This window comes from Anticarsia gemmatalis, chromosome 7 (genome assembly GCF_050436995.1).
Source record: "Anticarsia gemmatalis isolate Benzon Research Colony breed Stoneville strain chromosome 7, ilAntGemm2 primary, whole genome shotgun sequence".
NCBI lineage: Eukaryota > Metazoa > Arthropoda > Insecta > Lepidoptera > Erebidae > Anticarsia > Anticarsia gemmatalis.
In genome coordinates this window covers 11,793,064-11,819,650 of record NC_134751.1, presented here as the reverse complement: position 1 = coordinate 11,819,650, position 26,587 = coordinate 11,793,064, and the positions used below count along the sequence as shown (strand labels likewise).

At 35.8% G+C, this 26,587-nt stretch overlaps 1 protein-coding gene across 3 annotated transcripts in view; it reads right to left on the bottom strand.

Moving 5' to 3' along the window:
- LOC142974011 (uncharacterized) overlaps positions 1-26,587 on the bottom strand; it is a 131,678-nt gene that overhangs the window by 18,668 nt on the left and 86,423 nt on the right. For all 3 annotated transcript variants that reach the window (XM_076116099.1, XM_076116098.1, XM_076116100.1), the window contains exon 5: positions 20,289-20,358. The gene's annotated coding sequence lies outside the window, so the exon portion shown is untranslated. The remainder of the gene's footprint in view (positions 1-20,288; positions 20,359-26,587) is intronic.

Genomic DNA, 26,587 nt, shown 5'->3' with positions numbered 1-26,587 from the left:
ATGGTTGCTTAGACAAATAAGGTCAACCTTGACAAACATTCATCATACAAAAATTCATCAAAAAATAATATTCATCACTGCATGAGTAACGTCAATGTTGCAAGTAAAATGTCATTTCACGTTCGTCATCAGTCACAAAACCCGTCGTATGTCTAACCTGTCAGTTTAATGAGAACTTGACCTTTAAGAACAATAAAATTAAAATGACCTTGACCCTGCGTCGAAGGGAAAACGGAACATCTGCTGAAGATAAGAGAAACTGAATGCTAAAGTCGTGATAAATCCTTCCCGCTTCGTTTACTTCGAATTTATTTGATTTGATCTGTAGATATCAAGATTTGATCTTGTTAAATCAAAAAATGTTTACTTTTGTTTCTTCAACCGTTGTTATAAGATTTCGTTCTAGCAATTTTTTTTAACCGTCTGCGCCACACCTCTTAGGGTTATGTATTTATTGCATATGGCTTGTCAACTTAGTCTCTAAATTGATCAAGCGATCCAAAAACCTATGCTTCTAACGTAGCTTAACGTCGAAAATCGTTATTGCCATCAACTGGGACCTATAAGATATAAATCCAAATAACTTTGGCTTAAACATGGCTACTCATCTATGAATTGTCTATGCCAAAGGCTGCTCAACCCACTGATTGTATAGTATTGTTTACAGATCGATAATCTCAACTGGCTATAAGTGCTCCGTCTCTAGCAAAACGAAGTACATCAATACTCTTGATTGCTTTACATTATTTACTATTTAGTAATATAGCTACAGATTATTTAGTATTTAGTAATATAGCTGTAGATTATTTAGTATTTAGTAATACTAGTATTGGGGTTAAAGATTGCAATACAGCTCGTTTGCGGTAATGAGCATCTGTAGGGTCTTTAAGACGATTGCTTTCTATAAGGTCTGTGGGAAGATGAGCAATCAGAGAGAACGAATACGCTATAAGTGTGATTTGCAACTTTATTGTTGATACCAAAAGTACTAATAAAACAAACTTCTTACCTGTTGTAATTCAGTCGTTGATTGAAACGTAGGAATTAAAGCCATATTGAACCTTTTTCGGAAGGTAACTGCTATTCTTAAAAATGGTAAAATTTGTTTCTAAACGCACATTCCGATTGACATGGATAACGGAATAACGTTTCCAATAATTTGTAACAACTGTTTTGGAACGTGATTTTTTTATCTACATTAAATAAAGCGTGTGTTCTACAAATACTGACTATAGATCTATCAAAACGTTTTCAGACGCACAAGTTCAATTTGACTGCAAAAGTCGGTTCCGTGTATTTCGAATATCTGACCATAGCTCGAAGGCTCTTTCTAAAAACATCCTTTTAGAGGTCCACTATTCACCGGGGGCAGTGGTATTTTTGTGCTTATATTAGTTTTTTTACGGCATTTTACGAGACCGATGGTTTTGCATAATTTGTGGCTGTAAAACGGGCAACAGCGCCTCTAAAATCTCTTTGGGATATTACACACATTAAAAATGTAAGAAAGCAAGCGATGCTTTCGTTTAGGTTTTGAGAATGTATAAACTATTTTAGGATACCTGAAATTATTAAGTATATTTAGTTTAGCCTGCTAACATTCTCAAAATCCTATGGAATCTAAGGAATAGAACATATGTTTGGTTATGTCGCGTAAGATATTTCCTATTTTTATAACAGAGGATGATGAATTAAAAACATATATGCCTAGACTTGCTGGTTTATTCCCGATCTTTTCGGAAATAAAGTTCCTTTACTAGAGTGAAGCACATACTTACATTTAATATAAATATAAATACTTACATCTTAATTGTTCTCTTATTTCCCATTCACCTTTCAGTAGCAATGATACAATTGTTTATGCTACAATTATTATTTAATAGTTAGCATGTATGACTCTCTAGAAAGATGTCAGTCTGTCACAGTAAGTTGAACACATTTGACAGGTGACAATGACGAGTTAAGCCGTCCACTGACATTTCATTTCATTAATGAATGACTAAATGTAAGGTTGAGACAACTAGAAATAGAAACCATTTATATAATTGTAGGTCAAAAGCAAAAGGACTTTCTATTTGACTCTAAAAATACAATTCGCTATTTATAACAACAAAATTATTTGAGTAACAGTAGTAAGGTCATAGATATTATAATCGCAAAATTAATAATAACGCGTAGACTATTTTCTTAGGGTTCAATACATTATAAACTAAGAAAAAATACTAAGTATTTATATAATATTATTCGAAATGCCTTTTAAATATATAAAATAACCGACTTTTTGTTTGCGATAAATGTAGTATTTTCCTTTTTGTAAATGTCTTTTTTAATTACACTAAGATACCTTTCTTATTTCTCTCACATCTGTATTTTACTAACAATGCGCTGAAAATGTTAAACCTACTATATTTTTGTTGCCAAATGTGGGCGCATTTCGGTGCTATTAAAGAGGAAAAAATCCTCACTTTATAATCACATCCAGTTGCAACCTCAAAACTCATGGCCGCGGCTTGCCAAGCTTTCCACATGCATTTACCGAGCCACTCACAAAAGCTTAGCGGCAGGTCGAGTATCACTGCACTAAAATGTTTCGGTCTCACACCGTTTTCAATCCTAATGCACAAATATGCAAAGTCATACCCGCATGTTTTCTATACAAATGCGTTTTGAGTAGAATTCTCGATACCGGCACCACTCCGTACCGATACGATTCGACAAACAATTTTGGCAAAAGACATACACGAATAAATAAAGCTTCTTGTTACCCAATCTCTATGTACACAACACAAACGAAATGTATTCAGCTGTAAAAATAAATTCAATCCGAAGAGCTTGTGGTAAAGTATGAAGAAATACGAATATTGACCGAATAAGGCTTAGTCTTACCGAAATTGGACTCATCGGAACTATTTGTTCTTCAGTGGTAATGATGTAGGCCACAAATATGGTATCTTATCACCTCCGTAAGTGGCCGCTAAGGGATTATATTCGGAGGGTGGAAACTCATCCAAATAAATAACAAAGTGCGACCACTCGTCCGCATTCTAAGGGCACTATTATGTCAATACTAGTTCAGTTTGTTCGTGATGTACGATAGAAGTTGAAGTTCGGAGGTTATTACCGTAAGATCAATTTTATTCATTTATTCATTGAATCGGAAGCATCCAGAGTTTATAGATGGTAGTATTAAACCGATCATTTGTTTTGTGGCTTCGAATTTTAGGGAAAGAGGTTAAAGGCAGACAAACTGGCGCGATCATGGAACACAGTTTTTCAAGAGCCTTTTTAGGATCGAGGCTTTTGTTTGTTGTTGTTAGGTAGGTATTTACTGATGTGTATTAAAAATCACAGAAAACATACTCAACTAGACAGGCCAGCTGCAGACAAATCTAATAAAACGCACGAAATGTATAACAACAATAACTCGGCGGGTCTAGTCGCATGTTTAATGCATGCACGCATTTGGCCAACATTTGCATTGGGCCGAGATTACAATTGAACATGGTAATATGCATTAGCACAGCCGACTAACATGATCTGCTTCAGCTGTAAATTGTACAAACAATGCGTAATAATGATAACTGATTTGATGTGTTGGCCATTATTGTTGTTTGTATTGGCGTTGTATGGCCTTTACTGAATACTGAAACGTCATATTAAAGTAGCGTAACTCTCTTACGACGCGTATTTAAGCGACAGTAACGTATTTTATTTTTTATTTTATTTAGTTATGTTAGCGGTTTTTAAGTGTCCCTTTAGGAACAAAGCCTGATTTTATGTATGGATGGTTAGTAATCAACGTAGTGTCAAAGTTGTTCAAGACGCCCGAAAGGTCTTTCGGATTAACGACTGTTATCTTAGTAGATAACAAGCAGGACCGACTTTTTCGTGCCCGTACGTGAGATAAATATGACTTACTGTCTAATGGTGCCTTAGACTTAAAGATTTTATTTGTTAGTTAGGTCAGATTGTTCTATAGGCCAAGTAAGTACTCGCCTCACAACTGAAGAGCATTTATGACAAGATACTTGATACAGGTACTTTGAGTGTATGTTTAAGAACAAGGCACATAATATGTAATTGTTTTCTCACAGTTTGTTGTTATATTCAAACGGCTAATATTGTATTGCGTTGCGATGCTACAAAGGTCATGAATTCCTGTGAACAAAGGTTAGGTTATGTTCACATTGTACTGTACACACCTTGGCGAACATCGCATCGCGTCACGACTATTTCACGCTAAAACCCATACTTGTAAAGGGTTTGACCTAAAATAAATCAACGATGAAACGCTCCTTTTCAACAGGCACTTTATTGTAAGTAATTTAACAGCAATTATGGTGTGTTCATGTAATAAGTGTTAATCTTAATGTAATCTTGGTTTAAGATATTACTTGCATTTGTTTTCTTAAATAGGTGATGCTTTTGACAACAGCATCAACGATATTTAAATAATGTCTTGATAAAAAAAAGTTTATCTTGGTAAATGTAGCAGTTGATGTTTCCATCGCCTTTTTGAGTATGATTTTGCCGCACCATATGATATTTGTTTATATCAAATCTGCTAAAATGGAAAGCATATTTAAGAGCACGCAAAATTTTCTTCTAATTTAACATTAGGTCTTCATCAGCTAGTTTCTCCTGGCAATTTTAGCTTTATCGAATCCATTAATCCTTTTACCACAACTCTAATAGCAAGTAATGCAGGCATATTCATAGAAGAGTCAACTATAGTCACGTCTGCCTTTCATTTGCGGTCCACGTATTGGTCCATTGGCTCGGCTCCCGGCCTCTCTCGTTACCCGCCAATACTAGCTTTGCGGTCTGAACACTACTCATTCAAATAAGCCAGCTTATCTGCATTTAGGGTGACTATGACCTAAGTACTAAGTGGATATACGGCGAAGTTGTTAGTTACATTCGAGATTGGTGCAATTTCAGTTGCTCTGTGAATTTGCAGGGTTATTGATGGGTGTAAATTGGTGCGCTACTCGTAGATTTTGATTTTGAAAGAGTTAATATATGTGCCTGTTAGTCTGTTTAGTATTTAGGACGCTTTTAAAATAAATTTTAGTGGGTTTCACTTTAATTTCGGATATGTATAACGTGCATATAATTCAGTGCAAAAGCTTTCCAAGTAGGCATTTGTAAATATTTTCTCGACCTCATGTTTATCGGTGTTTTTGTGTTCGTCTCCGATCTATTCACTATGATATGGTTACCATATTATTTTATACACGCCGTGCTGTGATTAGCCCGCATTTTATTAGAGAGAAAATCAATAATGTGGATAGCGTGGCCTAATAACCTCGTGCCACCAAAACCGAGCGATATCTGCAAAACCAATTGAACTGTACAAAACAAGAAATATAAAACAAATGAATAATAAGCAATGCAATTTTATTTCTTGTGCTTAGGTTCCAATTTGTGGCTACTTATTCGTAATTGAAAAATGCGGTCGTAAAGGAAAATTCTTTTTCTTTGCGTGCGCATAACGAAACGTATCTAATTCGTATAATAATCACGCTTCCCCAAACAAAATGATGTTTTATTCTTATTTACGCCGAGGAAAGTAACAGCACCTCTGGCATTAATAACAAAAGCTATGGCCGACCGTTAAGGAAATTTCGTTTAGATTATAATCAAATGGCAACGTAAACAAACTTTTCGCGCCACGTGACAAGCATTGGAACTGCTCGGGACGATTCTAATTTCACGGCGTGACGAAGAGGCCTCCTCATTTTCCTGACGGTTGCGGATATTTTCAATTTTCCCGACGGTGGCTCCTTTTTATTAGTTGTTGTTTCGACTGGAATACTAATCGGCGGGGAATTAACATTCACGTAACATCTCCTTTGCTTATCCGAGCTGATGTGGCGGGGGGCGGTCGACACCCGGCTCGACGTAAACGGTGCACATTACTTTGTTGTTCTTGCGTCATTGATAAACTTGCTCTCTTTTCAATTGATCTTTCAAAGCAGACTTAAAAAGTATAAAAACTCATTCGTATTTTAATTAAACCAGTGGAGTATGAAGCTCTTTATTACATAGACACATAAACACGGGTTATCGATATAATAGTCTATCCATCGACAAGCGTTTTAATTAAGCTGGAGGTTATTACGGCGATGTCACTTGCCTTCAGACTAAACGTATAGATAGCAACGTTGCATCTCGTTATTAGCTTCCTACCAAGTTATTATTATATTCACTTTGCTCGCGTATACTTCGTCGGAGCGGATAAAGCAGCGCTTAATTACGTCGTATCTATGTTATCTGTAGCTAATATGTTCTGATATTACGTGGAAATCGGTGTATGTAAGTTTGATTAAAGATTTTCGTGGTAATTCATATATTGTGGAGCTTCTTTGTGATCCTTATAGGTATAATAGGATTAAATCTTCAATTAAAATGCCTTCATATCTATTATAACAGCGAGATTAATATAATTGTTAACTTTTTTAGTCATGATTTTTATTTTCTTTTTTCTTGTAGTGATATACGTTTCGAAAAGATAAATAATTTTGCACTACAGAACTGCAATGTTTACGATGAATAAACAGTAATAAACACGGTTAAGCACTACAGGTAAATTACCAATGTTAAAGCAAAGTTATTTGCACCACCAAAGTACTTAATACTCGTATTTGAATTCAATTCGAAAAGGATACAGCGATCACTATTACGAAAGCCTTTAATAACCGTTAAAGGAAATAGAGGTGATCCATTTTCGATTCGAGACTGAGAATCAAACATCGGCTTGCATATTTTCAAGTAGGATAATGCATTTGGCTACTATAAATTCAGTTTAAGTGCGGAAACGAGACGACAGTGCCTTCGTGCGGGGTGTGGCAGACACTGTACTTAACCACAACCGACTGTAGATCTTGTAAAGGCACAACCATATTGTTACAACCTACATGTCTTTGCACTATAAAAGGAGAAAAACATAATAAAAAAAAGTTTTTTGATCAAAACGAGTGGCTACGGAAGAAAATAATTATTGTTATGTAAATACCATGGGTGCCTTTGTAATGGCACAAGTAGGTAATTAAGGTATGCATAAGTAATTGAATGTACTGGCTACATAACAAGATGGTTCAGAGACAGCAAATAAAATCTAGGATACAGATATCATACCATCATATACGAAGTGAAAATTTACTTTTAATTAGACCAACAAAATACGAAACATGTTTTTTAGATTTGAACACAAAAGTGCTGTAACTAAACTACTTCATTATCATTTGGCCATTTCCTACGATATTTTCACATAAACTATGAATTTTCTAATACACATCGCATGTGGCGCCCCCTTTCCTACCGGTAAGTGTAGTGGAATAGTGTCAGCGGCGTAATTAAAGCTGAAGTTAATCTCCTGTCACTGTTTCACCGGCTGAAGCCAACAACAAACTTAATTAGATTTTTGATGAATAGTTCCACTAATAATGCCTACACGCGCTGCGGTTACAACATGTTTCAAATGCACTGAAATGTACGATATCGAAATTGCGATTGTATATTATACAGTAATTAAATTATAACGATTAGATGTTTTGGAAGTGAATAGCTAGACTGCCTGTTATAAAAAGGGACTTTGGTCTTATGTAAGAGGAAACTTGAAGCTTAGGCAGAGGTGTACGAAATACACCAACGTATCGCCATTGACATTGATAGTCCCACGTAATCGAACCTAGGAAAAGGACTTTTTTCTAATACTTATGTATTTGAAAATACAACTTCCTTTTAAATACATCACACAAAAGATAAAAGAGTACGAAATAGAAAATATATTTCGAACGTGTAAATCTATCGAGGAAAATACGCGTTTAAGTCGATCAGATATAAACAAGCGTTCTACATCTGGATCCTTATTCAATGTTCAATCGACCGTGACTCCAACGGTATTCGAACCAACGACTAAGTGCTTCGAGTACTTTTGACGTCTACAAGTAGGAGTCTATCACAATGGCTCAGTGATCTCCAACAGTCGGGGAGCTTCGCAGATAACCTTTGGCCCAATATTTTGATTGAACCGATGTAATACGGCAAGGTCGACGTCATTGTACACCCATTGTAAACCAAGCCCCACTCGACGATCCTATTCAGAACTACCAATTATATAGACCGAACCGTTTTGAAACCAATCCGTCATTCCAATATAATAAATAGTAGTAAACAAAGGGTCCCCATTAGGAAATCAATTTCGTCTCGACATATTACAATAGATCTCAGTGTGCGTGCAAACTGAATGTACTACTTCTATTTGATTATAAACAATTGAAACATTTCAATGTAGGTCAAATTTAAACGGAGCCCTTAATTTTAATATTATTCAACCAAACTGCTGATAGGGAAGGTTTCTTTCACCGAATTGAATAAAGCGCGGCAACGAACTGACGGGGACTACAAACGGAACACTTATCGCAAGAATTACGATGTCAAGGAAACGAAATAAATTATTTATGAAATGCTTATTGTAGTATATGTTTCAAAGTATTGTGGAACCTAGTAGAAGAATATTTTATTCGTACGATCCTAAATATAATACATTAGGTCTCTCACAGGTGGTTCAATAAATCCTTAATTGATTCATCGTGTGAGGTATTCGTAAAAGTGTATAAAACAAATTAGTTATTGATAGATGTTGCATAAAAAGGTTGACACTGATTTATGGTGACTTGACCTATGTCCTAACTATGGACTGATAACGATTGATTACTGAACGAGTGTCATGTTCTTATAAAACTAATTGCGTTAAAAATTAACCCGAAGTAATTGACATCTGTGATGAACAATCTATTGGCAAAGGTCGTAAATTATTCGGTCGATTGTGAACGTTTAATTACGGAGAGGTTAGCGTGTTATGTCACATTTCATGTCAGTTCATGTGTGCATCGCTTAATGCGTCATTTAACCTTGTGTTTCAAATTTCATGTGCCCTCATGCCTAACGAAAGAAGGACATATGTAAAAGTATTTTAATTTTAAATGAATGATGCTAATTGATGAATGGTTAAATGGCATTCTGTTATGACGGACGTCATTCAAACTATGTGTAGGTTGCATTGTATAGAGTGACGAGATTCACTGTCATAATAATTATGTTGAATGAAGAATCATCACGAATGTATTAATGGCTGTAACCTTATTCGGCGATTTATTTGTTTTCATGTGCATTGATTGAATTCCTTTCATGTGTAAATGTGATAAATGAATGTTATTTTTACGAAATGTCAGTGCTGTTTATGTTTATTTTGACTTTATACGTAGAGTATATTATTGCGAATCTTTAAGTTGTTTTAGAGTTCGTTATTGATTTTGAAGGCACCGATTTTTTTTCGACATTTAGTCTTAACCTTAGATACATTTATTATTGATTATTTATAGATTCTAGATAGGCACAATTACCTCTAATACGAGGAAGAGAACTTTACAAAACAATTTCGTACTCAATATTAGATAATGTTTCAGATTCGCCAATAAAACTCGCATTATAAGAACTAATAATCTCTTCCTCGATGTGTCTGCAAAAATATCAAATAATAAAGTCGTTAAGGCCCAACCTCGGCTTTAGTGTTCAAAAGTCAAGGGTAATAGTACATTATATTGTTTACTTAGAATATCATAAATCAAATTACTGTGTCCATATTGTTACTGTTAATTACGGGATTACGGGATTTCGAGTACGATTCTTGATTCCCGAAATGAATTCTATCAGCTAACTCTAAATAAAAAACAATTGCGGTTTCGGTACCAGTAACCATTTCCTAACATTACCCATTTGTTTTTTTTATATATTCTGTATATAATTGACCTCTCTACAGATTAATTATAAGTATAGATATTTGTCAATAGTAGTTTGGTAACGTCCTCGGTACGTAATAATAAGCTCACTCCCTATCATATGAGACTAAACTTGTAAAAAAGGTGTAATGTGTGTTCCATACACTTCTGCTTACACCTTTGTGTATAAAAGACGCGATGTTAGAAAAAAAACAGAATAATATCAATTTATATAATGTTGACAGTGCAATGAATCGCAAAGGTTGTTAATAAAATATGTCACGCATTTGAAAATAAACAATATACATCGTAAAATGCAGTTTCTTTAGTATGCTTGTTTGTTTTTGCAATGCAGATTTGTTGGAGTTATAGACCCTCTATTGTTATTCAAGACACATATGAAAAGACCTTAGCAATGGGGTAAACAACCTGTCGTTTTATGGGAACAAGTACCTATGTAGATGTTTTAATAAATTCAATTCCATACATAAGAATACATACATATTTTATATGTACTTGAGAGTGTTATTCATTTTAAGCATATAAAGAATGTTAGTTATAAAGAATCTAGATAAGATTGCGAATGTAATTATATATTTATGTACGGTACGCCTAAATCAAAAGTACTGTACCTCGATTCTCTACCACTACTCTATAGTCTTGTCGATAGTAATAGAGAATTGAGCTACTGTAGCTCGATTCTCTACTAATATCGACTATCGACAACCGACCTGTCGTCGAGAAATTTTGTATGAAAATCTGATCAGCGCCTCTAATGGGCGGATTAGGAATTATATTGGGCAGTACATTTTAAATGTCAAACTTTCGATACTCGACAGTACCGACTGTAAATAATAACGCTACTTAACTAATAACAAAACCTTGTACATTTCATTTGACAAATCTTACTTGAGACAGGTGTTTCAAAAACATAACAACCTATTATTACATTACCGAGGTTATAAACTATTAGAAATTCGTGACTGACACATATGCACATACATATAGGGCTTTAGTTCCGTCGTACAGTCGTGTATAACTGTGCAACCTCGCAAGAGATATGCCACGTAAAGCTTGCTGCACACATATTCGGTTCGGCATTAATTTAGCCGTGGGGCAAAATTGAATGTGTGTAATGTTCGGGAAATATGCCGATTGACATCGCTACACTTGATGTTCAAACGGAATTGAGACAATCGGACTGAAGGAATTATCCGATCGACACAAGCCGAGCAAGCAGTACCTCGATTCTGTACCACTATCAACTACCGACAACCGGCTAGTTATCGACATTTGACATTTAGAATGTACTACCAAAATGTTTCCTACGACACCCGTCAGAGGCGCTGATCAGATTTTCATACAAAATTTCTCGATGACAGTTCGGTTGTCGGTAGTCGATAGTAGTAGAGAATCGAGCTACAGTAGTCCGATCCTGTACTACTATCGACAAACGGATGCAATCGCAAAATTTTTTATGAAAATCTGATCAGCGCCTCTAGCGGACGTCGTAGATACTATTTTTGCAGAACATTTAAATGACAAACTTTCGATACCTTATGGTTCCGACTGTAGAGAATCGCGCTGCAGTAGTTGCTTCCAGTTGGTTTTGTTGTTTGATAAATACTGCCGAACCGAACGTGCCGCCACGAATATGTGTGTGTAAAGCCTAACGCTCACGACGCCAATCAAATATTATTATTGATGTAAAACGATTATTTGAATGCTTAATGCAATTATGTGTAGTAAAATCCATTTGTTGAGGACAACGACTCGCGATTATCTTTATGGAGATATCGTCATTACTGCCAATCTCTTTAATAGTTCTCGCTCAATACGACTGTTTCCTTGATGTTTGGTATCGAACACGGCAGTATTGTAATTGGCCAATTTATTGCAGCTAAAATTTAAGGATAACGTAATTTTGTGATCATCGGCAAATTAAAAATAAACTATCAGAAATAGAAGTGGGTGGATAGATCAATGACTTGTCCTAATTTAAGAATATCGTAAATATTCAAAGCTATTTTAGTAGATTTTTTAACAAAAATAATATAATAAGTTACTTAAAATATCTGAAATACGAGTACGATAAAAACTACAGAAAAAAACATAATCATAAATAACCACCCCTTCGTAACGCAGATTGTAAATAAATCAAAAGAAAATATTTTTATGACGCCATTAATTAACCAATCACGTTTTCAATTCCACCCAGAAACAACAGCACTCGTAAGATTTTTCTAATTTACCCTTTCTTTGTCTTTCCGAAGGCGTCGGACTAAATTAAAAATACATAAAGAAACTATTATTAGAGTGTTAATTGCTCAATTCCGTGCGACGATGAAAAGGGTCACTTTGGTCCTGCTTTGCATACTTTGCGAAATAAGCAGACGAGGGAAAAAACTTCACTGTATTTTTCATCTTTCTTAGCTAATAGATTTTTTCATTCAACTTACGGTGCCGAGAATAAATGGGGGATTTTTTGAATTAAAATTTACATAAAGAAATTTCTATTAAGATGAGGGTTAACTTCAAACTTTGCTCCGGGGAATTAGTATTTAGCGTAACTGCATTTATGTGCAACTGTGCGTTATTAAGCGCCCGTACTAAATGAATTTTATACCGAGTCATTAACAGCACATGTTGGATATTGTTTGGTGCGCTTAAAGCCTTTAAAGGCTTTATAATAAGCCTGTAATATAAAGCAGCTTTTAAAAAGCCACATCGAAAACTGTTACGTAAATTTTTTTTCAATGCCTGCACGAGTAAAGTAGATTTGTTAGAAACGGTAAAATTATTGTAGACTGTCTCAAAGATCTTCATGAATTTTAAATCCGTAATCTGAAGTGGTAATTTCTCACGCTTATCTTTGAATTCAAGGAGAAATATCAACTGTTTTTGTAGTCTGTTTTAGAGCTCAAGTGCAAATGTAGAGGGAGCGTGGGCGAGTGAATAGCGGATGGACGTATAGATGTATACTGGCTGCAATCACGATATCGCTTCATCAGTAGCTATTTGTTAGCCGCCTACCATCCCATTCATTTTAAAGTAAATAGATTTATATTTCAAGTATGCATTCCCTTTTTAAAAGACTTGAAAAGACGTTCATAAACGTTTACTGTTTAAAGGAATCACAAACGTTGTAAATAACCGGCCTTTAATTTTAAGGTAAACCTTATGTCAAACCTTGATGAAATGAAATATTTTCTTTTGTATCTTTTAAGTTTATAAGCTATCATGTAGTATTACACGAACATTGTACATTTACGAATCTTATATGAAACTTTCCAACCGATCCTAGAAAAACGCACAAAAAGAAAATCCTGTAGAAACTACTACTTGTAATTAACCTTTGTAAGCAACATTGTATTTCAGGAACCCGTCAAAAGATCTTCAGAAACGTTTCGTTATGAAGTCCCTTGTACTAAACTATCTTTTAAATCAACATGTATTTGTTCTGCTAAGATCTTCTTTTCTACGTCTTGTGTAAGTTAATCCCATTGCCCGGGGTGGTTTATACCGTTGATAGTGCATCACATACATATATATTTGCCTTTGAGAGGGCACTAACGAGGCGGTCGGCTATCGACTACCTTCTATTTGCATATAGAGACACGTACGTGAAACGGAACGTATTTATACATGAAGAAAATTATTGCCGATGCTAAGATGTTTTGAAGTTAATGTTTCTGGCTTTTTAAAGAATTATATTTTGGCTTTAACCAAACATTTAGAAGTTAACTGAAGATGGATGGAGGATGTTTTGTTTTCAATATTTAAAAAGTTAAAAGTAATGCTAAATTTTTTTCTCCTTCCATTTGTAGAAGAGACCCTTGTTTTAGCTAGCAGATTCGTAGGGTATAAACATACATATACGCAGATATATGCGCCAAAAACTGCAATCTTGTGCAATTAGTTTAGTTAATAAATATATGCAATATAAAATAATTTATGGTTGATAACATCTTTACGTGATATAAGTGCCATAAAACTTAATTTAAGTGCTCATAATTTAACCTAGCATAGCTACTAACTGCTTAGCTATTTAAAGAATGATTTTAAAGATGGTCAAAGTATTAAGCATTTAAGTGCAATGTTAACCATTTAAAATTTAATCATGAGAAGCATATTATAATGTAAGATTTTTATGCAGTAACCGTAATTTGTTAAAAAACAGAATTTTTGTCAGTTGAGACAAAATTCTGGTGTCAAATATAAGTAAACCATAGTACCTACCCACCACAATTTCCTCGACGGTAACCCTACACATATACGCAAATGCCAATAACCGCCCAGCCCCTCTCTCGCAGGTTCAACGAAGCAATTATGACCGGTAGTTAGATGAGCTCGAAAGTAAAACACTATTAGGTCGGCACACGTAACACGGCTCATCATTACACCAGACGGTTACATGAGAACAAGGAAGAATTATCTCACTACGCGGTTTATTACCCGACACCCTCTGGACACCGGCTTTTCTCACAAATACAACCGCAGGTTTTTCACCTCTGCCATTCATTAGGTTTTTGTGGTGTTTTTGCTTATTTAAATCCAGCTTAAGGTAAGCTTGAAGCAGTGTGAGGTTTATGACTGCTTAGTAAAGAATGGTGAAATATTTTTGTTGAAATTAGTTCGTTAATTTTGTAGCATGTAAAAATTTTAAATAGGTGTATAGTCAAAAGTTGTGGTATATTATTTAAACAGCAGACAATAAAGTGTTCCTATTAAGAGTTAATTGTTTTAACGGTGGAGTTGTTTAACTATAATTACAGCGACTTGATACAGCCTTAAGATGCGGACGGAGCCGATATTTGATATAGCTCGAGGAAAACATGCAAATGAAAGGATACGAGGGTTTAGTGCGCTCACCCCCGAGGCATCGCACACTATACCGTTTATAGCCTAGTATAAATCATTATTTTAAGCTCTCGCCATTCATGCATGAATATACGTTAGGTAATAGAATGCTTTCAATGCACACTTAAGCGTCGTCTAGTCGATGCGTCTAATACTTGAGAGTTATGAAACCCGTATTTCATACACCGAACCAGGTCCTTTACGCTCTTCATCCAAAATAATGAGCGTGCAATGAATGTATTATAACTCAATTTGAAAAGTAAATACCGGTGGGTGTGACAGTATCATAAAGCGTTTTAGAGGATAATGTTAGAACTAGGTTATGGAGCCGGGCGGTAATCTAGGCGTTTATTCATCGTCACGCGTGTGTCAGCGCGGTCGCGTCATTATTCGTAGACATGCATGTTTCAAGAGAGCATGCTTTACAACATGCGCTCGTATACACTTATAGTGTTGTTGACTGCGCTGAGGGCCCTTGCGTCTTCGCAATTTACGTTCACAACACGCATAATGCAAGATTTACGATGGTTTTATTTACAACGACAGCGCTGCGCATTTCCAACTGAGACTTGTGCAAACGTACTCGTATTTTAACTGTCAGTACAACTAGTTATTTAAGAGAAGTCAGCGTGCAAATAACAAATACGGTGATATGCTATTCCTGAAATGTCGAAAATGAAGCTAACATAAATAGCAACACGAGCTGTACGTTATTTTTGTCGTTAGTAGTTGACGGCGGCTGACAGAGTAATTCCACATCGGGGCAACAACGCGGGCTGGCTGTCGCTCATACTTGATCCGCATCGATTAGCCACGTTCAATAGCGCCGAGGTATGCTCGCCCGACTGCCCTTTGTTGCATTCCATTGTTACTCTGTACTCCGTACTGTACCTAGTCTGAAGCCATACGTTTATGAGAGATACTCCGACTTGGGGAACTGAAATCACTCAATATTGAACCCGTGTGCATTGTGTTCGTTTACAACACGAATACGTGAGGCGGTATCAAACCTATCGATCTGTATTGTGATATGTCTCTGACAACAGCTAACTGATACAATCTAATTACAGATACACGATACGATTGCTAATTTCTTAACGTTTTCGCTTCGGTTAGATCTTAGATAAGTAATTGATTGCTCTAATGAGATTGTTTATTTTTAGCGCTTGAGACGGCTTTCGATACGTTAACTTGATGTGTGTTAATTACAGCGACACTATGAGAGTATGATTAAAAGTAGTTTATTTTTTTAACCTTTTAGGTAAATTACTATGGCTTTTGGTATACAAGATAAACAGATATTTCACTGCCTATAAACAAAAATTGGTATCAAAATAAACGTATTCGCAGCAACTGGAACAATACAAACGTAATAAAGCGCATATTTTTTGCGAGCCTATTTATTTTCTGCAAAATTCGCACCCATTGTCCGTCGGTAACAAGCATGCAGATGAAACAAGATGGTGCAATCAACCAATAATTCACGGCGGGAGTGCGCGGCGCAATCGCATCATAGTGTTGGGATTCGCATCAGTCCCCGGTTCATTTGTCGGTCATTATGCCGGGGCACGTCTCGGGCAGCACGTCCGTCGGCACCCATGTCACTCATTGCTCAGTTGTACCATGCATTTGTAAAGCACAACCGTTAATTACATGAGTGTGTAATTATTGCAATCCCGCACTGGCTTTTGAGTGATGCGGATTTCTGTTGATTTAAGTTTGAATATGGCGTTTCATTTTGCGTTTACAGATTCAGTTGGGATTATGTGCTGTAGCCGTGCTTGGTATGCTCTCATTTAAGCACTTGATAATGAATGTGATTAACTGTTTCAATTTGTCACATGATATTTGACAAAAAATAGGCAAAACTCATTATTTATTCAGTACCAACTTTTGGGTCTGAGCTAAAGATGTACATTAAAGTCACATCCCTAAAAGTCAGTAAGTAATAAAATTATACAGAAGAATCAGGGAAGAAAAATACTAATTTTATATTATCCCGTAAATCAAGAATTGATTTCAAAACCGAAGCCAGCAACCCATTAGAACGGGCATATTAATTAAGACGAAAATAATTTTGTTGAGATTAAATCAAATTACTATTCACAGTGCGAGGCTTATTGGAAAATCCATTGTATGTAACCTCTTTGCCTAGAACTTTAATGATGAAACTTTGACATATCACGTAGGTAATAATTAATCAGTAGTCTCAACACGAATGTTCGCAATGAGATGCAATCATAACTTTACTACTATTTCGCTTTTAAATCGTTGGCTTTGAATAGAAACGGTGAATTTACATTACAGGTCTATACGTCTAAAATCAAAAATTTAAAGGTGTTGTTGAAGACAGATTGATGCCGTAAGTTTAAATGATTTATTTGATAAATTGTTTATTGACTTTTGCGAATGAAAGCCGTAAAAATACTCTCAGTAGTTAAAACTTGAAGGCAGTGTTCATCAAGGCGCCTACGCGTCTAGTGGTTTAAGCCTGTCCAGTATAAATATACAACAAACTGTTTTCTTGCACAAATTTAACTAAAATATATGTAATTGAATGCAGCTACTTAAATATGCACAAAAACTTGGTTTGAAATCTGTCTTTTGCTGTATATTATTTTTGTCATTTCGTTTGCAGCTTCCATTTAAAATGGAGTTTTCTAAAACTACACAATTCATAACAGTTTCCCGCCAGTATTGCGTACACGATGATCAATTGGAAGTGTTATCGAATCGAGTTTTGATTGTGTTTCCGTAGCCGTATCGAAATGTAGGCCGTAGTTACACATTCGCCACACGTCACGGCGCGACGGGCTTTTACACTCGTCCGCGAACCAAATCATCCACTTACCCTTTATTCGGATTAGAATTTCGCGGAATATATACGCTCGTTTATCATGACGGAATATAAATATTTTTTTTTCTGGTGGTCATATATTTTTGTAAGATTTAAGTCTTTGTAATACGATCAACGGGTTTAACTTAGGTACTTCGAATTTAATGATACATTTTGGTTTACAAATATACTACACACTTTTATGACTATGTACATAAATAAACAGAAAATTAATTTGGTTCTATATGGATTGAACCGTTTTATAGCTCAATAAAAGGATTTAATAACAATTCCACAAGAACAAAACCAATAGCACCAATATGTCTAGAACAAAAATGAATTTGGTAATCTCATTTTAAGATTACTTTCAAATAAACCTTTCGCGTATTTAATCAGTATATCAAAATGAATTCGATTTCTATTTCGATAGGCTTTAATAAATAAGGCTCGGTTTATTAAAGTAAGAAGATTTGCTAATATCACAACACCCGAAATGCAATCCTTCAGGTGTTATCCCTACGATTACGAGTGATTGCATAGTCGGTGGATATAATTTGCAGCTGCGTGTGTGATAGGCACTACACTTATGGAAATGAGCTTATAATCTGAACGCAAACGCGCTATGATTTGCTTTCAATTTCGTATATAGGTCGCGATGATTGAGCCGTGTACCCTCTCACTCCCTTCACCGTACCATACTACCTATTCCCACAGGATTTTCGATGTCATTTGTTCGCCACTCAAATCACTACCAGATTTTTACGTTTTCGCTTTATATTTTCGATACATGAAACCGGAGATTTTTGAATTCACTTTTTGTGTCCCTAAAAATGTTGCCGCAATTGTGACTTTTGTGTCACTTTGTAAACGTAGACTGACTTTTCAATTAAAGTTGTGGTGTTTGGATTTGTGATAGCAGTTGTATTAGGAAGTATTGATGTTTTGTGCAATCAATCTAGATGCCTTTTTCTTTAATAATTGGCTTATTTTAGTTTCCGGATCTAGTAAATTATAACGGTCGAGTATAGAATTAAAAATGGCACTTATTTTAACAAGCGAATCAACCAACATTTTTATAAAATACTTATTAGCTACTCTGTAGTGTGGTGTACAAAGGTAACTCAGTTCTAGCGATGAACAAGATACAAAATTACGTTTTGATACCTGGCCATTATGCCGTTGCATAAATCCCAAAACACATTAATGCTGTAATACGTTAGTTTAACAAAGCGCCGTATAATTGTTCAAATTACGCCTTCTGCATTCTCGCACAGTCATGCCAGCTAATACACACCGTATGCTAAATTAACAAGCTATTTTATTACCAGGAAGAAATTTTGGTATATTTTCAATTAAATTGTAGTATTTTATCGTTCGTTGTAAACGCTCTTGTGCAATCAGCTTAAAGAGCTCTTAATTAACCAAAGCAACGGCGTCAGCGCGGTTTAAAAGATGTTGTGAAATATGAAATAGATTTTTGTTTGATGTTTTTTACGATGTGCATAGGAGTTTGAAGTATTTGAAAGGCTTATAAACTAATTAAGATTGTAGTGGTAAGTATTGTAGAGCCGACGTATTAATCGTGCACAATATCAGCGCCTGTACGTTATGCGGGTATTTAAACCTAATCTATGGAGGTTTTCCACAATTATCGGGCTTAGATCGAGGCGTGGCCGAATTTATAACCGCATAAACTTTCAACGAAAAAGGCTAAAGCTTGCGTTATATTAAACTAGTCGGTTTTAGTGCGCCGTAAATCTAACCGTGAAACGTTAAAAAAGTTACCACAGATGATATCACTGTGGAACCTTGCAATATACGGCTGTAACAACCTCGGCTACAGACTTATTGTATGACATTACGAGGTGCACACAACATTGCTCTATTATATTTTATTGTGACATTCACAAGACAATAATAATCACGCTGAAATATCAATCAACCGTTTGATATTTTTATTCTTCGCTAATTGTCGTAACAATGCCATTACATCGTTTTGAAAATGATTTTGTTATTGTATTCTCGGATGGTGGCGTAAATTGAAAAATATTTTTATCTTACGTTTTAATCTTCGGTAATTAAATTGGTTCCACGGGATGGCAGCGCGAGGCCACCCGACTTACTAATGAGAAATTAAATTGGTCGTTTGGATTACCGTTTCACTGCTCGATGCGCTGTTTATGTTAATGGTTATAACATTTCATGAAAAGGAAATTACACGTGGGTACATTGCGTTACGTACTTAGATAATAGTGTATTTTCATCTAAGTTAAGTTCTATATTTGTGTTGTCTACGAATTGCACGAAACGTCACCATTTAGTCACTACAGACAAGTGGGTTTCTAACCTGATTCAGCTTCAAATAAGCTCGCAAACGATCCAAAACATTGAAGAAATCAATGATTCTATCTATGCAATTTACTTAAATTAACTTTGTATATTTAAGACATTTCCAAAATCACTGTGAAAATGCAAAGAAAAGTAAATTGAGAATCTTGTATCTGCAAAATCGATTCGTAAGATAATAGACGGGTTCGGAAATTGTACTAGCGGCATTACGCCCACCCTGTATCAGGTGAAGTTCTCTAATTAATTTCATTAAAACCTTTTGTAATTGGTCGCAAATGCCAGGGATCGAGACAATTCCAACGTTTCGAAAGGTCAAAACAATATGTAACGATACATTTGAATACATTTAGGATATGGCGGCCAAATATTAAAGGATACACAAATGAAACATTTTGTCCCATATTACTTTAGATTAAAAAGTTTGTGAACGAGAAAATTACATTAAAACGTTTGCTTACCTCAGTTTAATTGCTGTAATCCCATACAACGCTGTTTTGTTGCTCTCTTGCAGAAAACAGTTGCAGGTATCTGAAAAGAGATAATTGAATTGAGTACACACAATTGGAAAAGAACAGCACCGTATCGAGTTAAAATTAAACACAGCGGTTCCAACGAGATTCATAACAAAGTTATACCTGAGTGCAATAAAACATTTTTTCCGTAAGTAAGTTAACAATAAATAAATTGCGGGTGCCGAGCACAGACGGAATACTGCGGCGATATAACTCTATTAGCGATTATAGCGTTTCGCAGTTTTGCAGCTTTTGCCCCATTTTAATGCACTCGGGTGTTTTTGTACGTAAATCCAGTTATCCATACAAATTCAAATGCTTTGTGGCTTGTACTAACAGGATTGGTTTAAATAACGTTATAGGATTACGTTGGCTCGTTAATTTTTAGTAACATTTAACGTTATGAGAGCCATTCCGTTCATTAGATGGACGGCGTTTAATCCAATCATTAAATGAAATAGCGTAGTAGCTGGGGATAGTTAATTCGATTTATAAATAGGTAGGGGAGACCCCGGGGGTTTTGTTTTTGTGTGGCCATGACAGTTTGGACAGGCTATCGAATACAAAAGGTTTCATGGCGTACTTGTACGTGACCGTTCAAAATAAACAAGCAAAAAAAATAGGTGTTTTATTCCAACATTTTGTGTCGCTAAATCTCTACTTTTCAACATACTTGCAAATAAATTAGAAGACATTCTTAAAAAATGTTTTTTCGGCATTGATTTGTTTCTGTTGATCGTTAAAATCTCTAAAGCGGTTTTTACCAGTTGTAAAGTCCACGGTCGATTTAAAAGAAGCAAAGAGGCGGAGAATCGCGTGCTGTGTTGACGTTACCGAGTAAGCTCAGTGGTTTAATCGGATTACGGGATTCTTTCACGGGAACCGATCGTGATCCCGGGCTTAACCGTCAATAATCAACTGTAGTAGTAATTAGTGTCGAATCAGCAAGGCACAAAGGGCAAGGTGTTATTACGTGTTGGTCACAGCTATTGCTAGTATGACACTCGTAATGGGGTCGATATTTGCATTGTTGTTTTAATCTTAGGTCAGTTGCGATACGGATTAGTGCGTGTAGTATAGTGGCTGATAATATAATGTATGAAATAATTTCTAGAAGTAATTTGTTTCGGAAATTAGTTAATGAAAACAATTAGCAACTTTTTTATCAGTGTATTTCTTAATGTAGCTATTTATTGCGTAGATTTTCAGTCTTGTTACTGCGGTTACGACTGGTTTGCTATCGACTTTCTTAAATAGAATACATAATAATAATGTGTCGTAAAAAAGCGTGATTGAAGCAAAAAAGCTTTATATTATTACATTTAAATTATTGTTTCTGTTTCACTAGCTCTGCACGATGAGGTCACGTTGTCTTTGAAAGTACAATTTATTTTAGTTACAGATTTAACTCCCAATAAAATTCAAGTCACGTGCGTTTGCCTCATTATTTTACTATTGTTACCAAGTGTATGTAAAACTCACGTAATCAGATGCTATCGAAATGTCTATCCCAATACGTAATATAAACGTCTATCAGAAACGGCGAAGCCAAAGAAATTACTTTGAACGTTAACACCAACTTGATTGCTTTCAAAGCGTAGTTCCCTGGATCCCCTTCAAAAGGACCCGGCACACCCGATGTTGCCGGTTGAAAACATTTCAACTGGATGCAGCCGACTAAACGAGGCTATGTACACTGGCTAAATTATTCAGATTCTCTCTAGTAAATTACGAGCTCGGCTCACTAGTTATCCGTCTTATTTTAGCAATTTACAACTGCTTGTAAAATTCGCGTAAAAAGTTGCCTTTTCGTATGTAGCTCGCATGGGAAAACACCGAGAATGAATAGTAGCTGCACAGGCTCCAGTTTAAATGTTGGACGGTTTTATGAACACATGTCATTGAACGCAACACAGATATATTTGTAAGTTAGAACAATAGCACGATGCAAATCATGTCGCTCTACTTGTAAATTTATAGCGAAGAAAACAGTCTGCGGACGCTTCGTTGGCAACCTGCCACTAATCAGACAGTAACTTATACCAGATACAACTATGTCGCCGTTTATCGCTACTCTGCGCTCCGACGCTGAATATTATGTTATAAGTGCTTGCGGATTATTAAAGGTAGGCCAATCTCTGAAAAATGTGGCCCGAAGTATCATATCAACAATGAAATTATCGGAGCTCATTAACACGTTAATTATTTTCGGATTACGGAATATTTATTGAGTAATCGCAACACGCCATAGTCGCAGAGTACATTGTTACCGCAAGCGGTGGCGGCGCGGGCCGGGGCGCGGGGCGCGGGGGGATTAACACAATTTACGCGAAAACAACGTTCATAGCATTCAAATGTGAAATTGAAAACTGGCGAGCTTCGCGCAATTCGTAGTGAGATTAACTTAACTAAATTATACAATCAAGTGTGCATTCACTCCGCAGTGCCGCCGCTGCGCCGCAAAAAATATAGCTCTGCGCTCTGTTGCCTCATTCAAATAAGTACAGGACTATCCCTCTCGACTTAGATATTTCATACGAGAGAATTCTGCTTTATCCACGTTCCACGAGCCGCTACTGCACCCGACGGACACGTTCGCCGATAAAATAAACACAAAAGAATGCTAGTTTACAGATTCTTTTCATACAGTATCACATGCAGCGCTGAGCACATTATACAGCACATTTTCTAAACAAATTGTTTTATCTCCACTTCTTAAGTGGATCCGTTCCGTCGCACACGTAATTCTTCTCAGTCCGCATACAAACAGCCCCTAAGGAGGCGACAATCCTCGCCGCAAACAATAAAAATATATATAAAAATAAATTTGATACTTGGAAACCGCGGACCGTGAAGAATATGCAATAGGTCGGTTTCCGAAGATATTTCGTAAAGACGTCGTGGAACATGTGAACTTGTCGGTGTTCGGGACGAATGCATCAATTCAGTTGTCAATAGTTTCATTCAAGTGACGAATAGCGTCATCTTAGCGACATTCCGCCGAGATGAAAATAGGGTGTGGTGGAGAAATACGGGCACGCGTGTTGAAACGTCGACTGGTAAATTGCATTGTGCCGCGACGCAGGCGCCGACATCAAATTGGATTGCGTACTATCCAATAATTTCGATCGTGATTTTCATCGATGATGGTCGTGACAGGTATACTCAGAGGCGACGTGAACTCCGTTTCAAAATAGCATTATATAAATTGTGTATTTGAGGTGTATTTGATAAGTAATGTTATCGTAAAAAGCTCTTTAATTTGAATAATTAAACAATACCAGGTTAATAAGATTTTAATTTATACTGGGAGTATTAAATGCGTATACATATTTATAAGGATAGATTTTGCGCCGTCCTAAATGCATAACACTTTGGCACTTGAGTGTTATTAGCATGAGTATGTGGCAGAACAATGAGTTATAATGTTGTGCATAGATCAGTAATAGATATTGTGATTAGACTAACAAATGTAGTGATTGAACAACTCGAGTAGATGTAAGTTAGTATAACGAGTCCATCAGTCTTCTGCGAGGCAGTTACGGCTTGACAGATTGTACTCTAATTACTTATGAAACTGTAATCTGTATGAAGTTATAAATTATATAATAATTGTTTATGGCTTGCATAGGGATTTTTACTTGGGTCAAGAAGCTTTTGTACAAAGACCAGATAAATGGTATGAGATATAGTTTCTTTGAATGTAATAGATTTTATAAGTACAATAAATAAGATGTAGCGAAGTCTAATGACAAAAAATATGCATTGATGAAATTCCGTAAATAAATTTAAATTAGGGGAATAAGTACGTAGTGATTATAAAGTTATATTTAAAAGAAAGGCAATCATTTGTTTAGTTAATAACTTGTTAATATTCGAAATAATAAAAGATCGAAAGTGGATGCTGTAGAACTACAAACGAGGTGTTAATTAAAATTTGCCGGTTCCTGATATCGTCCTTGCATTGGCCGCACGACGCTTATCATGTTCGCCAATTAACAGATCTCTAACTAGCAATACGCACACTGACCAATGTATTATTCCTTCAGCATGGATAGTGAACGCAAATAGCTAGAGGAAGTAAAATGTTATACCTTAGTACAGGTTATAGTTTAGTAGAGGGCCCAGTGCACGGTTTATTTAGTTTAAATTAAGTATTCTTTGTCATAACTTTTAAACTCTCGCGTTGCATGTTTAATGTATAATAGAAAACGGGAATTAACGCGAACCTGCGCCGAAACGTTAGGCATTTTTAGGTAAAATGCGTGTTCGCGTTAATTACCGTTTTCTATTATACATTAAGTATTCTTTGTATTTTCAAAATAAAGTAGCCGTATCATCAGTCCACCGGCGGCTACATAATAATATGTAAGTAAGCCTACGGGTCACTGATGCTCTAAATTTTACCAAAAACCCTGCATACGAGGTCCTCTACCAAGTTGTTGGACTATAAGATCTACATAGTAGATCTAAGAAGTTCTTATTGTGCGCATTAAGTAAGAAAACAATCGACCAAGATTTACTCATTGACTAATATTTACTTAGAAGCTTGAATGAGATCGAGCACATTATTTCCTCCACTTCTTAATCTACAACGACAAAGTGCAAATTGTTGGCTAACGACTAATTATTAGGGTCCCACAACACGTGGGAAGATCCCACGACTCACATTATGTTTGTGCCTTTGATCGACTTTACTTATTAGCGATAACGTGCTCGAGCATTCACTTGCAGACAATGAACCACGTTTCACTTACGTTGAACCATATACTCAACAGCACTATGATTAATGCTCTACCTAACGTGCAATGTATTCTAAATTATAGTAGGGTCCGTAAAGTTTCTAAACTTTATTGCTACACTGGTTAGGCAAACGCCCTGCAATGTGAAAAAATAGAAATCCGTTCTCAAGGCAAATTTGCTTTAACGTTACACCGCTGTGAACACAGATTTGTGTTACAATTAAACCTGATTATTTTGTTAATTTCCTGTAACGTGATTAAGGATTATAGTCGAGTCATGGTTACGAATTCTTTATTGAAGTGTTATGTGCTAATTGATTAAGTCAAACGATTGAATCAATTGGCACGTATTTGATCGCTTGTTAAGTTTTTGCCACTTCGTAGGAGAGTAGCGACTACTTCCTAAACTATGTATTGAGTTGAAGGGTTATTTGTTATTTCATCTTTTATGAATATTCCCGTACTCTCAGTCAATATTAAGGAGTAAGTGCTACTGAAATGATTATGATGTTTAACAGATTAATTTAATATTACCGTTGATATTCAATACGATATATAAAAATAGTTTTAAATGCGTCTCCAAATTTCTTGGTTGTTGGTATTCAATAGTGGTAGAAAATAGCTCCTCTGAATGCCTAGTCCAAGTGGAATTGATCACGATCTGAGTTTGATTTCAGGGTTGGAATATTATTAAAGACAATTTTGAGATTGGTAAACGCGCTCGGTTTATGACAATAGACTCACCCTCTTTGAAACGATTTCCGAATTACCTTCGTTGTGTTGTTATACATATCGATTAGTTCTAAGTATCAGTATTGTGTACATTTCATTAGCGTAGCCTTTCTTCTAAACTATGTTGGAGTCGACTTACAGTCTCACAGGATGCAGCTGAATATTAGTATTTTACATGGAGCGACTGCCTATCTGACCTCCACAACTCAGTTACCTGGGTAAAAACACGATACCCTTCGGTAGAACTATCAGCATTGTGTAGCATATCATTACATTTTTAATTAATCTCGACCCAATCAGTGTACAATAATCGACATACGTTAATATCTACTTATACTATCTATACTAATATTATAAAGCTGAAGAGTTTGTTTGTTTGTTTGAACGCGCTAATCTCGGGAACTACGGGTCCGATTTGAAAAATTCTTTCAATGTTACATAGCCCATTTATCGAGGAAGGCTATAGGCTATATAACATCACGCTACAGTCATTAGAAGCGGAGTAGCAACGAAAAATGATACAAAAACGGGGAAAATTTTGACCCATTCTCTTAGGTGACGCAAGCGAAGTTGCGCGGGTCAGCTAGTATCATAGATACAGATACTATTCAAATATCGTTTATATTTGGCAATAGGTCATTACTTTGGTTCGTAAACAATTAATAATGGTTAACAAGTCACGTTGTTGCGATATACAAGCTTGCATTTGGCATTGACAGTTTAATTGTCGTGTTAAAACAACATATTGATTTTTCGTGAGTTTTCTATGAT